The following is a 13213-nucleotide window of genomic DNA, read 5'->3' as shown; positions in this document are numbered from 1 at the left end:
ATACAAGAATCTTGACTACTGTAGGGCAAATGGAAGAATCACAGTGTGGGGCAAATCTGAGGTCAAAGCTGTCAGAGACTTGAGGAGGAGGTAAAGGAGAGGACCTCAGTAAATATGTTGATGGTTCAGAAGAAAACGTGTAGATAATATCCATTTGTGATTGAGGCCTTGCCTTGACAAACCACTTCTTGTCTTGAAGACACACACACTCTTCAACCCAGCTTCTCACAGAAACCAAAATTTCAGCTCATGGCAGAAGGCTGGAACCAGAGTGAGAAGGCTGGTTGCAACAAAGGGTAAAATGCTTCCTTAGGGGATAATCTAAGGCAGCTAAAATACCCAGAACCATTGCTATGGTAATCCACCCACATAATAATTACAGGTTATTTGCATATCTGGATTCCCTTTCATAGCCAGGGGATGGTGTGAAGTCAGTGCTAAAGCAGCAGCAAGTGGCTGTCATGTGTCATCTCTGCCCCAAGTGGTTCTGAAATTGGTTTGAAGCTTGAGGAGCCTTCATTCTTTTTGGGATAAAGGATAAGAATCCTAACAGAACTCACCCCCAGCCATCACTAGTCAGAGAGAAACTTCTGGCAGGGTAGGGTAGTGAAAGGCCTGGGCTCCAGCAGCAGTAACCTGAGTCATGTCCAAGGCGACAGAGAAGAAAATAAACCAGGAGGCCAGAATCTGTGAGGACTGAGAACCGGTAGGAAAAGGAGGGTGGGAAGGTGTTTATGAAGTAAGACAAAGGCTGAGGGTATTAGCGCTCCATGGGCACAGTTACATGTGGTGATGGCTGAGGGAGTGGGCTTGAGGGTGATTCTCCAGGCCCAGACCCAGATGTCTCAGGGAACTAACATTGCCTCTTCTGATTCACAGTGATAATAAATAATTAACAATTATTTGTTATAATTTATATAATATGATATATGTTACATATATCATTATAAAAATATATTTATATATTACAAAATATATAGTCATAGATAATAGTATATATTACTATTATAGTTACAGATAATAGTATATATTATCTATAACTATATATTTAGTTATATGTGTTGCATATATAATAATCATAATTTGTCACTATATTATTTATAATAAAAATTTTAAAAATCCAATTTTTGCCTTCTGATACCATTCTGAGCCCGGAATAGCCTCTTAAGGGGCAAAACTCACTGCCATTTAGTGAAGTAAATTTAGATGACAGTCTTTTAAAATAACTGCCTTTTAAATAATATATTGAGCCAGGCCTGCCCTACCCAACCCCATCTTGGGAAAGCAAGAAGGTAACCCATTGTAAGAGCAAGTTTGGTGTCCCTTTCTCCCTCTATAGCTTGATCCCTTGATCAGGGACTGTGGCATCTTGGAGCTTCAAGGAGAGACAAGTCCTTAAGGAGAGAAGGGGCATTTTGGGACAAGATTGTCACATCTTCTATCACTGTCCTCTTATAAAACCTGCTCTAGCACGCTCTTGCCAAAAGCAAACTGACCAGTGCTTAAAATGCAAGTCAGGAGCAGTGCATGAGCAGTCATGCAGGATGACAGTGGGTGAGATGATCTGTTCTTAAATCAGGCATAATGTCCTCTTGCCTCCATGCACATCAGGACATCTGAGGAGCACTTCCTGTACCCTGGGCAGGATATTTTAAAAATTAGCTGCTTCAGAGTAGAAAATAAAACTCAACAAGATTTTATCTTGTTTTTAATTTCTATGTCTCCCTGGCAGCTGTAATATTATACATAGTAAATATCTAGGTTAAACCAAATAGTCACATGGGAAAATGATATTTCACACCTCTATTTTGGAATTATGTGCAAAATTTGCCACATCTCTGTTGTTGAATAATACAGAGTTAAATTGATAACTACCCCAGTTGAACATGATGATCTATAATTAAATTATTAGCCATTGTTCTGTTGCATAAAAATATTTGATTTTTCAACTCGGGTAAAATCTATAGTAAAGATCGCTGCTTTGCAAGTCGTTATTTATCACTGGCTTATGTAAGGTTGTAAAAAACAGATTAAAAATGGCTAAAAAAAGAGGAATACTTAGAGAAATTATTAGGTCTTCTGTTAAAAAAACAAAACAAAACAAACTTTTATGAAAATTTAGATTTAGTTCGTAATAAAAGAGTAAAACCAAAAGGGCACTTGCTTCCTCAACACCTGAGTGCTAGAACTCTGCAGTCCTGTGGCATATATTAGCCATGCTTAAAATTACCCACTTTGTGCTAAAGCATTGGCAGAGCAAGTAGAGCTGACAATGTACTATCCTACCTCCCTTTATTTTTTATTCCTCTTCACTTTTCTCCCACTCCCCATTGCTTATCATCTAGTCCTCCCTCCTGCCTTCTCTATCGTCCTTTTCTTTTTTTTCTGCTTCCTTCCTCTTTCTCTATAGTCTTCATGCTTTCTCTGTTTTCTTTCTTCCTTATCTCCTTCTTCCTCCCCTCTCCTTCAGACAATGCTGCCTTGTGGTTATGAAGAGCATGGGCTCTGGAAGCTACTTAAGGCTTCTAATGTTGGTTCTGCCATTCAGACTTAGTGATCTTGGGGTAAGCTACTTCATCTTAAACATGTGTATCAATCAGGGTTCAACCAGAGAAACAGAGCCGCTACTATGGGAGGCACTGGGGAGGAGAGGGTCTGAAGGGGGAGCTAGAAGATCAGAGGGGCCACCCATCAGTTCACCTGAGAAGGCAGACACGCCCAGCTGCTGAAATAGGACTGTGAATAGGGAGCCGGTGGAGAAATCTATGGGGGGCTGTTGCCACAGAAGGTTCACATTCAAGTATAAGGTGGCACTGCAATTAATCATTGATGCCAGAGGCCCCCCAAAATGGCAGGACGTGGAGTGGAGGAGAGCAGACAGCTGGAGCCCACTGGCACCTTTATGTCTGTCCATTGCTGTATCGAAAGATGACGATCTTCAGAGAGTAATGGCTGCTGCTTTACTTCTGTCTTCCAAATCTCCTGCAAATTCTACTTTTGGCAAAATCAACCTCAGAATCATATTGGGGAGAGGATTCTGGAGAACCTTCTGGAGAAGGTCTAGCTTAACTAATTGAGGGAGTAAAAATCACCACGTGAATCGTTTTTAAAAATGTAGTTATTCAGAGTTCATAGCTCATGGGGATGTTGTGAAAAATAAATGAGATTTAATATATGCAAAGAAAGCACTATTCACAGTCTGACACATAGTAAGCACCCAATAAATGTTGTCATTTATGCTTTGCTTTCAATCCATTTCCTCTCATGATACTCTTCTACCTAAGCACTATTACCAAATTTATCAGTGTCATTGCCATGGTATGTATCATCAATGTTCATGATAATTAGTGAGTGATTGTGGGATGTGTAACAATAAAATAGATATTTATTGAGTACTTAGTAGGTAACATACAATGTACTTTTAAATGCTTTAGCACACATGATACTTATAGCAATCTTGTGACCATCATCATTCACATTAAAACATGAGGAAATTGAAGTAGAGAGATTATTTACTTGCCCCCAAATTACACAGGATTAAACACAGTGCCAGTTTACTCTGGAGTAATGTAAACCCAACGATTTCAAATAATCTGTTTCTGTTAAGAATAGGAATACCTCCTGTAGGAAGATTATCTTCAGAAATACAGCACCTTCAAAACTTACAGCAGATCTTAGAGTTCCTTTTTTGTTGTTATAGTTTCACACAAAATCTGGGCAAATTATAAATCTTTCCTCTATGGTTTGCAATAAGACCAGTGGTCAGAAAGAACTTGGTATGAGGCAGTGTTTGACAAAGTAGCCTTGCTCAAGCCAACAAAACGTAGAAGTAGTTGGGAAGAGAGATGGAGAAAAGTTGAAGAAAGGTTAAAGTTGGCTCATAATTAGATACAGTTTTACAACATAAAACATGAAAAACTTGCTCTAAATAGACCCCTAGGCCCTTTTAAAGCATGGTCTGTGACTTTTACTGGAACAAAAAGTTCCTTAAATTATTACAGCCAGTAGTTCTCTTACCCTAGCCCTAAGCTCGAGTTGTCTCCTAAAGCAGAAACTCCAAATTGGCAGCTCTACAGATTGCATGGAGTGGGCTTGTGCAATCTTTTAAAACTTAAAAAAGAATAAGAAAGCATATCTAAATGTTTTCAGATGGGGCTTATCACAGTTTCTAATCATCTCTCCTTATCTGTCTCCCAGCCTTCCTTCACTTATTGATGCTACATGCCTCAATCTAGAAGGCATGTGAGCTTCCAACTCCTGCAGAGTCATGATTTCTAGGACAGATTTCAAAGGGATTGGCTGGTCCTGAATTTCCACATGGAAGTCAACAGAGACAAGGGGCATGAACCTTCCCAATTTGATTTTCTACTCATCTGACCCCTTCCCTCTCAGCTCATTCCTGAAAGTTCTTTATGGATAAACTTGTGTGGCATTCTGACAACTGCTAGGTTTACCTTCTAAGAATCAAGACCTGAATTGTTCAAAAAACCAAGTGTTGAAATCATACAATTTCACCTTTGTCAAATGTGACATGCGTTTTGTAAATGAAAAATCCTGAGACATAAAGGCTGACTAAGCACCGAAAGAGTGAAACAGAAAACTTAGGATTTGTTCATAAGTAGGCACAGGTGCAATCTCTGCAAATACACTTGAAAACGGGTTAATTGTGTACTTCTCAATTTGTAGGGCTTGAAGTTTTAAAGTGTGGTATTAGGGAAATATTTAATTTCCTAGAGTTTGGAACACATGTGGTATGAAAACTTGAAGGTACTAGAATATGATAAATGATAATGTTTTAGCTATGTTGACAAGCAAAAGCTGAATTTGGTATTTTATGGTAAAGATTGACAAAAATTTGTGGCATAATTTAAAACACCTGGGTGTAGTTAAGGTATCCATAGATTTATTGAATAGAATCTTCCTTTTTTATGAAGATATGGAGATAAATGGGATTATAGAGTCTAACTTGCTAAAAGGAGACATAAAACCTTGCTCTTTATAAGAGAAGGCTTGTAGGAATTTACATTTGCAAATTTCTCCTGGTGTGCTCAGTTTCCTAGTATGTGTACCTGAATCTGAGCATCTGCCCCATTCCTTTATATCTTCACCATTCTCTTATGCTTTTTCTCAGACTTATGTAATCAAAGATGCTTTTGCTTGTATGGGTATTTAAATCAAATTATTGCTTTAAATTAAGTATAAATGTTATAATTTTGTTTTCCTAACTCTGGCAACGTTCTGATCTTTGCTTTCACAAACAAAATACTTGTTTATAGTTTACAGAATAAGATGACTGTAACTAGAGTCTTCGATTTAAAAAAAAAGCTTAATTGTTGAAATTAAAGGATCTCACCAAACATATTGAATATTATTCATTTGGAAAACTATATCAATTTACACATAATTACAATTCCAGAATGTGTGCAATCACGCACTTAACATCATTAGGGAAATTCATACAAATCCCAATTCCTCATATACTAATGATGGCTTCTAGAGCACATTATATCTTTCCCATTTTTATCCAATGTATAGTGCATAGAGGCCTGGCCTGTGTAAAAAATGCACTTTTAGAAAAGTATATATTCCCAATTTCAAGGATTCTTTTGAGTACTCAGGAAAGTATATAAAACTATATATAGACCCTTACAAATCAAAGTAGACAAATTATTTGTTATATATTTTGAAAGAAAAAGAGGTGAAATACTTGGTTTAAGCTCAGTCATCCAGGGGGAATAGTTTTAGGGGAAAGAGGTTTAAGTTGTACAATTAATATTATCAATGGCACCAATAATAATGATCTGTCTCATTTTGGAAAAAATAATGCTGTCTTTGGCCTAGAATTTTAGAATTGCTTGAGTTGTGCTACTAGAATTTTCTACAACGATGGAAATGCTGTATATTGTGCACTGTCAAATATAGTAGTGAACAGCAATGTGTGACTATTGAGCATTTGAAATGTGGCTAGGGCAACTGAGGAACTGGATTTTAGTTTTATTAATTTTAATTAATTTAAGGTTAAATTTAAATAGTCGCATATGGCTAGTGGCTACTGTGTTGAACAGTGCAGTTCTAAAGTGTTATTGATAAACCTCTTTGTGAAATTTCTGTAATTTACTCACTTATTCATGGACACATTTATATATATTTTTACATTCATTTATTCATTCTACAAATATTTATTGACGGCCTTCTTTGTTCCAGGCATTGAGAACATAATGGTGAGCAAAACTGACCAAGGCCCTACTCTCATGGAATTTATATAGTCTCATGGAATAGATGGATACCAATCAAATAATCACACAGCTGGTAGAAATTAGAAGAACTGAAGGTTGTAAGATTATCCTGTGTGGTGATTTCTGTGAGGAAGTCCAGGCTTTGCAACCTCTTTAAAGTCTTCTGATTTTCCCCCAGGAAATGACCTCTGACCTGAGATCTAAAAGATGTTTGGCTCTACAAAATGGATGGATTTTATCAGTTGACACTACAGAGATCAAACAAGGTTGGTAGGAATAAATTTAGATAATTATCATACTGACTACATATGTAAACAAAACAACTGTTTCTCTTTAGAAAGAAGAATATCAGGAGCATGGTGGCTTAGAATTATTAAAGCTGTCAAAACTGAAATTTGAACAACTGATCACAGTACAGCCAGGGAGTTTCCAACTCATTTTGACTCATAGTGTGTAAGGCAGAGGTGCCCTTAAGAGCTTCCTTCTCTGTTATTGAAATAAGGTACAGAAAACACATATACGCACACATGCACACACGCACACACACACACGCACACACACACGCACGCAGCTGGGTTTAATTAAGAGGAAAGTGGTCAGATGAATTACATTTTCTTAAAGAAATATTTTGAGATGTTCTTGGAAAAATATATCCCTACTGAATAGCTGGGTTTCTGACATAGACAAAATATGTCTCTTGCAAACATGCCATAAAACACAGCGCTGATCTCTTCCATTCAGATATTTCCCAGTGCCTTAGGGTTATCCCGGGAAATAGTTGATCTGAGGGTTTAGGAAACAAAGTTGTCCAGAATGATCATAAATAGGGATTGAAATCTAGTTTGCATGTAGAATTCCAACCCCCCTGGAAGTTCTAGCTGATAATCTAATTTAACCATGAAATGATATATGATAATTTGAAAATAATTATGCACTTTCAAATGAGAAGCCACTGAAGTACCACAACACAGAATTAAAGTAGCATGTGACACTCTAATTTTTTTTTTTTTTGAGATGGAGTCTTATCTGTCGCCCAAGCTGGAGTGCAGTGGTGCAATCTCTGCTCACTGCAAGCTCTGCCTCCCAGGTTCACACCATTCTCCTGTCTCAGCCTCCCAAGTAGCTGGGACTAGAGGCACTCGCCACTACATCCGGCTAATTTTTTGTATTTTTTAGTAGAGACGGGGTTTCACCGTGTTTGCCAGGATGGTCTCGATCTCCTGACCTCCTGATCCACCCGCCTTGGCCTCCCAAAGTGCTGGGATTACAGGCATAAGCCACCGCGCCTGGCCGCGTGACACTCTAATTTTGCCTGCCTCCTCAAAACATCCTGATGCTAGTAACATATCCAGGCAGAATATCTAAGACAGATATACTCTCTTATCTTCAAAAGCATGCAAAAACTATTTTGAGCACCTCCCCCACTGTAATATTTCATGAATCTGCCCAGTTTTTATGGAATGCTGCCAGGTGGCTGAACTCTATCCTTCACCCTTTCTTCTCCCTTCTTGGTATGCCTGAGAGTATGTGAATTAAGTGACATACATAACAACTATAACAAAATTATGTTGCATTCAATAGAAACCACTACATAACACACCTGAATATTCTGGGGGTATGTGCTACATAGAGCCAGTGAGAACTCTTGGGTCGACGCAGTATTGAATGCTTTTGTCTCACCCACACGAGACAAACTGATACCATGTCGTTCCCTGGGCCTATGTGTAAAATCTCCATGAGTGATAGGAGTGATAGGATGCTGCTCCATGAGTCCACATCTGCAGATCCCCTGAAGCCTCTGAACATTATCGATTGTACTGAATTCAATTTTCTTTCAAACACACACGAATTGTTTTCATTAGGATATGTGCTCAGTCCTTGCCCAGAGGTAAGCATTGCCTCTAGGCAAGTCCCTGGGTTATTACTCTGTGTTCACCCTTTCTGACTTGTGGCTTTACATTAAAGAGATCTTGTTGAGTAGGCTTGTGTGTATGGAGCGGGAGGCAGGGAGATTCAGTTCATTTCACTCTGGTGGTCACTAATGTCCCTCCAGGCCCAAACCATTATCATACACTCTGTAGCCACTTACATGTGTACATGTAAATGACTTGTGGAAGTCCTACAGGTAAGTTAGCTGGTAGAATATTTTAACTTTTTTTTTTTTTTTTTTGAGATGGAGTCTCGCTCTGTCGCCCGGGCTGGAGTGCAGTGGTGCCATCTCAGTTCACTGCAAGCTCTGCTTCCCAGGTCCACGCCATTCTCCTGCCTCAGCCTCCCGAGTAGCTGGGACTACAGGTGCCCGCCACTGTGCCTGGCTAATTTTTTGTATTTTTAGTAGAGACGGGGTTTCACCGTGTTAGCCAGGATGGTCTCGATCTCCTGACCTCGTGATCCACCCGCCTTGGCCTCCCGAAGTACTGGGATTACAGGCGTGAGTCACCGCGCCTGGCCTTAACTTTTTATAATGCAAAATTTCAAACATATCCTAAAGCAGACACACTGGTGTAGTGAAGTTCTATGTACTGCCATCACTCAGCTTTCACATGATCAACTCATGGCCAGTCCTATTTCATTCACAGCCCCACCTATTCACCACTTTCTGTATTACACAGCAAGTCTTCACTTAACTTCATCTATAGGTTCTTGGAAATTGAGAAACAACGTGTAAGACAACCAATTTTGTCATAGGGTAATTGATACATAAACAAGAGTTACATCCCTAAAAATGGAACTACCATTCCAGTCAGCAATTCCACTACTGGGTATATTCCCAAAGGGAATAAATCATTACATCAAAAAGATACCGGCATTCACATGTTTATTGTAGCACTATTCACAATAGCAAACATAGGGAATCAACAGTGGAGGACTGGATAAAGATGAGGTGTAGATACACCATGGAATAAAGTTATAAAGAAAAATGAAATCATGTCTTTTGCAGCAACATGGATGGAACTGGAGGCCATTATCCTAAGTGAAATAACTCAGAAACAGAAGGTCATATACCACTTGTTCTCACTTGCACGTGGAAGCTAAACAGTGGGTGCACATGAACATACAGAGTGGAATAACAACACTGGAGACCCCAAAATGTGGGAGGGTGGGAGAGGGGTGAGGGTTGAAAATGTACTAAGAGCCCAGACTTCACCACTATGCACTATATACATGTAAGAAATCTGCACGTGTACCCCCTAAATGTATAACAATAACATTTTTTAAAAAGAGTTAAGTTTCTATGGCATATTTCTGATCACAGAAACATCACCAGACTTATAAATAAAGACCCTAAACACTTATAATATTAAACACTGAAATAAACGTGAGTTATACCTACATTTAAGGAAGATTAATATAAACAGGATAATTACCCAATTTTGGTGAGTCACTGAGTGATGCTAGTCATAGAGGTAGTGGGTTAAATCAAAGAATAAATGTTTGCAAAGTACAAATCATAAGGAGCATCTTCTCCCACCAATACGGTTCAAAATCAAACAAGGACAAATCTGGTAGCCTTGCTAAGTGCTTTTGTGCTGCATCATTTATTGTTGTGCATTTGTATGATTATTGAACACTTTTCAGATTTTTATTGTGTAATAACTTGTATTCATTCATTCATTTTCCAACCTGCATATTCCAGTTCAGGGTCACAGGTGACTGGAGCCTATGTCAGTACCTCAGAGCACAGAGATGGAAACCAGCCCTGGACAGGACACCATCCCATCACAGAGTGCATCACACTCCAATACTCATTCACATGGGGACCATTTAGATGCACCCGTTTACCTGATGTGCACATGTTGGGATGTGGGAGGAAAGTTGAGTAGGAGTACCCAGAGAAAACCCATGCAGACATGGGGAGAACATGCAGACGCCACAGACAGGGGCCCTGGCGCAGAGTTCATTTTTTTTTTCTCATCAACGTTAAAACAATGTTGAACGAAACGACATTATCCGGGGACCTGCTGCATTTTAAAACAAATTTGTGAATAGTTTACACATGGATGGAGCAGTTAATAGAGGAGGCCACTTTTCCCCCAAAGCCTTCTTTGATCCTTTGCTCCCCAGTAGGAAGTAATGGCCACCCTTGAGACTCCCCAGCATTTTCTCCCTATTTTTCTTCTAGCACCTACAGTTGTTTCTTGCCTGGAATTATAGGTCTTTTTGTATATCTCTCTTTCCTATTGAACCCTAAGCTCCTTGAAGGCAGGCTCTATGACTAACTCATACAGCATTCAATAAATATTTATTGAATGAAGGAAGGAATGTATAAAGATGGGTTACAATGTTTGAAATCCAAATTTAGATCAAGATAGATCCATACCCAGCACTGGAAATCTCTTTATTCTGTGATTTGATCTGGCGTCTGTTTACAGATCTTAATTAAGTACAGACTTTGAGTTTCTTCCAAATGCCAATAAAACCTTTAGACAAAATATGTTTATCTTGAATTGAATGAAGAAAGAACTAAATATGGCAGAAGATATATTTGTTATTTATGATAATATAAGATAAAAGAAGCAGTTTCATGTAGCTATGTATTAAAGGACACAAACTTGAAAATGGAAATCTCTATTTTTGCATGAAATAGTAAAAGAAATTTGGAAAGGATGAACTTCCATGTAAAAATGAACTTTAGAGTCAGGCAGACCTGGCTGCAGATTCCAGCCCTGTCACTTTGCTATATGACCTTGAATAAGTTACTCAGCCTCTCTGATCCTTACTTTCCTAATCCATAAAAATGGAAAGAATTTTTCCTTGCTTCTCAGGATTGTGAAGGATTAAATGAGGTAGCATATGTGAGACCTCCCAGCACTGACTCTCATGTAAAGTTGGTCCTCCCATGTGTTGGTAATAATTCTAACAACCACTTATTCAGAGCTTACTATGTGCTGGCACTGGATTAAGCAGGATACAAGTATTGTTTTAATTAGTCCTCACAGTAACTTTGAGGATGGTGTTAATATTTTCATTTTGCTCATGAGGAAACTAAGGTCTAGAAAATTAAATAACTTGCTCAAGGTCACACAGCTAGTTAGAGCTAGGGCTCTAACTAGAAGACTTGATCCCGAGTTTTTATGACATGGAAGTGGAATTCTTTGTTCCTACTGTGCTGCCTAACTTTCTTTCATTATAATTTCTTTGAAACTGGCCGGCATGGTGGCTCTCACACCTGTAATCCCAGCACTTGGGAGGCTGAGGCGGGTGGATTGCCTGAGCTCAGGAGTTTGAGACCAGCCTGGGCAACATGGCAAGACCCTGTCTCTATTAAAAAAAAATTTTTTTGTTGTTGAAACTTCGCACAGAAAAGGACTTAAAACTCTAGGGAAAATGTTTTTCAATCATTCACTGATGTTGCAATCATATATAACAGAATCTGAGAAATATGCAACTTTGAGTATTTGGGAGCTTTTGAAAGTGGGAGAGTAAATAGTATTAGAATGAATGTTTGAAGACCATATTCATTTTTATTTTAAACACTTATAGGAATAGTGATCTGGTAGAAAATTAATACTTTAATCAAGGCATGTAGCATGTACAGAGACTTTTTTTGTAACACTCATTCCAGTGATGTAGTAGGAAAATATTTTAAAGGCACAACTCAACTTCCAGAAGACATCTATAGCAATAGCAGCATCAAAAATGTATACAATTTATAAAATTTGGAAAATTTTCTGAAGATCTTAAGTAAAAAATTTAATATTAGTAAAGTTTTAGAAAGTATTTAGAAAATTTAATATTAGTAAAGTTTTTAGTAAAGTTTTTTAGAATAAATATAGAATAGGTGTTTGTTGGATTACATGAAGGATGAGGCATAAAATGCCCAGTATATTCAGTCATTCAGAATCTGAGGCAGTATCCAGGGCTTAATTAGGAGTTCTGGCATTTCCTAAATCTATTAGTTCCATTAGTTATCCCAATACAAATGTCTAGAAAAGCTTCTACTAAAATATTCAGGTTGATTATTGGAAGCTGTCATTACTGTTCTCTTTGAATGAAAATATTTAAAGGATTTGTTCTAGAAAATGCAATCCAGCCTGGAACTCTGTCTTTAAGGTGGGACTGGCATGGCTAGTCCCTACAAGCTTCCATGATCCAAGTACAGATTTACTGTAGTAAAGAAAAATCTGAGTCAAATGTCTGAAGAACAGGGTGTGATTTAGCTAAAAGTGCCAATTTTGCTACAGCATGTTTGGAAAAGTTGCCCCCGAACCGGCTGTCATGAGTAATTCTTACATTAAAATAATTCCCACTGAACTTTTTGAAAGTAAATAGCTGGTATCCAAGAATCTCCCAAAATAAGCCATTGGAAAGTCTCATGAGGACAGGAATCTTTGTCTCCGGCTTTCACCATAAACCTGTGTTGACTGTGAAATGAGAGAGAAATTATCTCTGCCACAGTTCAGCCATACCAGGAGTCTGACTTTGTGTTTATTCTTACATTTGAAAGCTTTCCCTTAACAAGCTCTCAAATTCCTGGATGTTATATGAAACATTCTTCAAATAAGTTTTGGATGATAACCTTGATATGATCCAAGTTGTATGCAGCAAATATAAACCTGCTCCAATATTCTTATTGCATCTCCTAAAACTTCCCATGGATTTGAACTCTGACAGAGATAAAGCAGACCCCAAAATGGTCTCAACTAGACAAATGTTGAATAGAACAATTGCTGCCTCCAGTTGCTCTTGACACAAGTATTTGGTGGGGTGGGGAGGAGGACAGGGTGTTGTTTGCTATTCATGGATGGGCTCTTTTCTTTTTCATTCTGCAGACAATGATAACTAATTAATACTGCAGGGTCCTCAAGGTAGGACACATGGGTCAGGTCCTCTGTACTTGGACTTCTAATCATCTCAGATAAGGAGAAAGAGGAAGGAGCAGTAGCCACCTGCCTTTAATAGAAACATTGCTTGGTTTTCTGGCAGGGCTCTGCCATTCCACTTTGGCTTGGGTGTGGGGTGGGCAACTTCTCACC

At 38.4% G+C, this 13213-nt stretch overlaps 2 long non-coding RNA genes across 3 annotated transcripts in view; one reads left to right on the top strand and one right to left on the bottom strand.

The window, feature by feature from the left end:
* Nucleotides 1–431: 431 nt before the first annotated feature.
* The window catches only part of LOC129057690 (uncharacterized), a 14797-nt gene continuing 2015 nt past the window's right edge, over nucleotides 432–13213 (top strand). Inside the window, exons 1-3 of one of the 2 annotated variants that reach the window (XR_008522402.1) lie at nucleotides 432–706; nucleotides 6205–6221; nucleotides 6415–6502. This is a non-coding gene — a long non-coding RNA (uncharacterized LOC129057690). Of the gene's footprint in view, nucleotides 707–6204; nucleotides 6332–6414; nucleotides 6503–13213 lie in introns of both variants that reach the window. The other variant, XR_008522403.1, reaches the window with a different exon arrangement.
* The window catches only part of LOC112132044 (uncharacterized), a 20208-nt gene continuing 18676 nt past the window's right edge, over nucleotides 11682–13213 (bottom strand). Inside the window, exon 6 of the long non-coding RNA XR_002913883.2 lies at nucleotides 11682–12344. This is a non-coding gene — a long non-coding RNA (uncharacterized LOC112132044). The remainder of the gene's footprint in view (nucleotides 12345–13213) is intronic.

The sequence above is a fragment of the Pongo abelii genome, chromosome 12, assembly GCF_028885655.2.
Source record: "Pongo abelii isolate AG06213 chromosome 12, NHGRI_mPonAbe1-v2.0_pri, whole genome shotgun sequence".
NCBI lineage: Eukaryota > Metazoa > Chordata > Mammalia > Primates > Hominidae > Pongo > Pongo abelii.
Note: the sequence above shows the minus strand (reverse complement) of the source record. Positions and strands in the feature narration are given on the sequence as shown.